This window comes from Bactrocera neohumeralis, chromosome 4, assembly GCF_024586455.1.
Source record: "Bactrocera neohumeralis isolate Rockhampton chromosome 4, APGP_CSIRO_Bneo_wtdbg2-racon-allhic-juicebox.fasta_v2, whole genome shotgun sequence".
In the NCBI taxonomy this organism is placed as follows: domain Eukaryota; kingdom Metazoa; phylum Arthropoda; class Insecta; order Diptera; family Tephritidae; genus Bactrocera; species Bactrocera neohumeralis.
This window is the reverse complement of record NC_065921.1, coordinates 51,333,057-51,335,967: the sequence shown is the minus strand read 5'-3', so window position 1 is coordinate 51,335,967 and position 2,911 is coordinate 51,333,057. Positions and strand designations below refer to the sequence as shown.

The window sequence follows — 2,911 nt, the reverse complement described above, 5'->3', positions numbered from 1 at the left end:
TGTAATCATGTTAGCAGGAACAAGCATTTCTGTTACCCATTTGTTACTTCTAGCAAATTCAATTATTTTAAATAAAAGTCATTTTTTTAATTATTTTGCTTTATTTAATAATAAAATCAAAATCAGATATTAATTAAATTAATAATATGCCTATTATTATTGCATTCGGCAGAAAAATTATATACAAGTTATTTGAGTATAAAAATTATAATTGTAAAAATTCATATTTTTAAGAGTAAAATTAGACACTTCAACTTAGAACTAATATATACAACTTAAAACTAATATGTACAACTTAAAACTAATATTTACAACTTAAAACTAATATATATAAGTAATAATAATAAAACTTATATTAGTTTAGCCCTTAGTTTATGTTTCTTCTGTTTAAAACGATTGTGGCTTAAGGCCACAAATCTCCGGAGCTCCCCACATATACTGCTTTTATCCTTGTCAGGAAATAATGATTACATCGTCTGAAAACAAACCACGAAGTACGCCGTCCACACTGCCTTTTGCGCCCTTTGATTTCAATATTAGCCGCATCTGTAAAAAAAAATTACAGTAAATTATATTACAATCGCATAATATTTAAAAACGAAATATTTACCATAGCATCCGTGCTTTCCTTTTGGGAAAGTTTGTCTTCCACGAAGCGCACGTGCTCTTCCGATGACATGGGCAGTTTCGAAGCGAGCTCCACGTAATGCTCGTCCTCCAAATCACCGGTGATGCGGCTAATTGAATGGTGCGTCTTTGCCGCTATGACGCGGCATTTGCGCAATAATTTACTTTGCGCCTGCACCTCGGCCTTCACTGGCATCTAGAAAATTAAAATATAAAAATTAGCTTCTGTTTTAATTTGGTACTGTAATACTGCGTTACTTACTTTGTCTGTTAGGGACTTCTCAATGGCAGTGAGACGGGTCTCAATAGCATTCAGCTTCTGGATTATATCTGAAAAACATAAATGTATTTTTATAAAACAAATACTAATATATTTATATATTAATACATTATACCTGCATGGCCGCCAGACGATGGTGACGGTACCACAATTTCTGATGGTTCTGCTGGAGGAGCGCAAAGAGGTTTGAAAAGGTTTTCTTATTCATTATTTAAAACTAAAACTTAACTGATTGATAGGATCCACGTCGAAAACTAAAAAAAAAAAATATTATATAATTATTATATAAAATTAAAAATATTAAGTGGTCGTTTAATTAAAAAATACAATATAGCAACAAATATTACTTTGATAAAGATTTTTGATTTGTAAATACTTACAAATAGTATATTACAGGAGGAAAATATAGTTGAGAAGTGTCTTTTTAAAAGAGAATATCTATTTCTTAATTAATTTTTGTAAAATGAGAAAACATTATAAGGGAAATATTTACTGATTTACCGAAAAATAGTATTTCTGTTTAGGACACATAATTTAACCCTTTTTTACTTGCGACATATCTTTTTGAGATCAACATCCAAGTAAAGAAGTTGTGTATTTCAGCACTAAAGAAAAGACTATATAAATAGTTTAAAAAAATTAAAATGTAAATATCCTTTTTTGAAAAGACACTCCTCATTTGCTTGAAGCTTGAAAAAGTTTAATTTTAATTTAATTTTTAAAATCCTGCTTAGGAGCAGAAATGCGTATATGTATGTTTATGATGAAACACTAATGTTGTTTTTATTTTAAACAATTTTAGATATTCTGCATGCGAACAGATATCTTGGACGAACAAATGAACATTTTTAATTATGGAGGAGGTTATCCAGTTCAAGAATTTAAATATTCGAGATATTTGCGTTTAAAGGTGGGTTTCCAGCTCTCAAAAAAGCAAAAACTTCATATAAAAAATCGCTTATGAAATGATCAAGAAGTTTTCTGGTGTAAATTAATTTTACACTTACATATATTTCGCTTTTTATGTTCACTAGCACTTCACTAATTCTGAAAAACCTCCTCAATCCGACAATACCCATTTTATTCCCGAAATCGTGGGACGGTATTCTAAAGTCGGCACAATTATAATTGTAACCGCACAACTCGTTTCAATTTAGATTTTAAATTTTTTACATTTACACATGTATGTATGTATATACATACATATATATGTAGATATAAAGTACAAATTACATATTTCACAAAAATGCATAATCTATAGCAACTATTTGAAATAAATATGCGCTATTTAGCTTTACTAATTTAAAACTTACTCTCTTATTTGTTTGTTGTACCCAATATACTTGAATCCTCCAAATGTTTTCTGTAATATTAAAATTTTTAATTATACACACAACATTCAATTCACAATGCTTACCTTTTTCTCCTAGTTAAGCCTTTTAGTTTTTTAGTTTCTCTATATTTTCTTAAGTTTGTATAATAAAAAGCTTTTATAAAAAAAAAAAAAAAAAAAAAAAATAAAAAAAAAAAAAAAAAAAAAAAAAAAAAAAAAAATATACATATGTATATATAAATAATATAAATTAATTATAAAGTATCAAATTATCAAGTAACGAACTTACCTCTTTAAAATCCAAAATAAACTGCGCTTTTCGTTTTCTTCTTCTTGAAAAATTGGGCATTCGTCTCTCCTATTCTAGCAAGTTAATATTACAATATGTTTAGAATGTCGATAGTTTTTCTCTATCTTACTTACTTGTACGTATTCTCCCATTCAATTGAAAATTCCAGAAAATGTAACAGTGTTAGTGAACAGCTGAAAATGTTTCAATGTGTTTGTGCAATCTGTTACCTCCGTCTTGCAGGGAAGTGTATAAATCAGCTGTCATAATGTAATAGATTTCCAATCCTGACAAGTAGATGGCGCAAAATCAGAGTCGCACAGAGAGATTTAGCGTGGATCAGTTTCAAATCACTCCGATGAAGTGATTTTGAACGGTCATT

At 28.7% G+C, this 2,911-nt stretch overlaps 1 pseudogene; it reads right to left on the bottom strand.

The window, feature by feature from the left end:
- Positions 1-249: 249 nt before the first annotated feature.
- On the bottom strand, positions 250-2,277 carry LOC126755747 (uncharacterized; annotated as a pseudogene).
- Between the last annotated feature and the right edge of the window lie 634 nt (positions 2,278-2,911).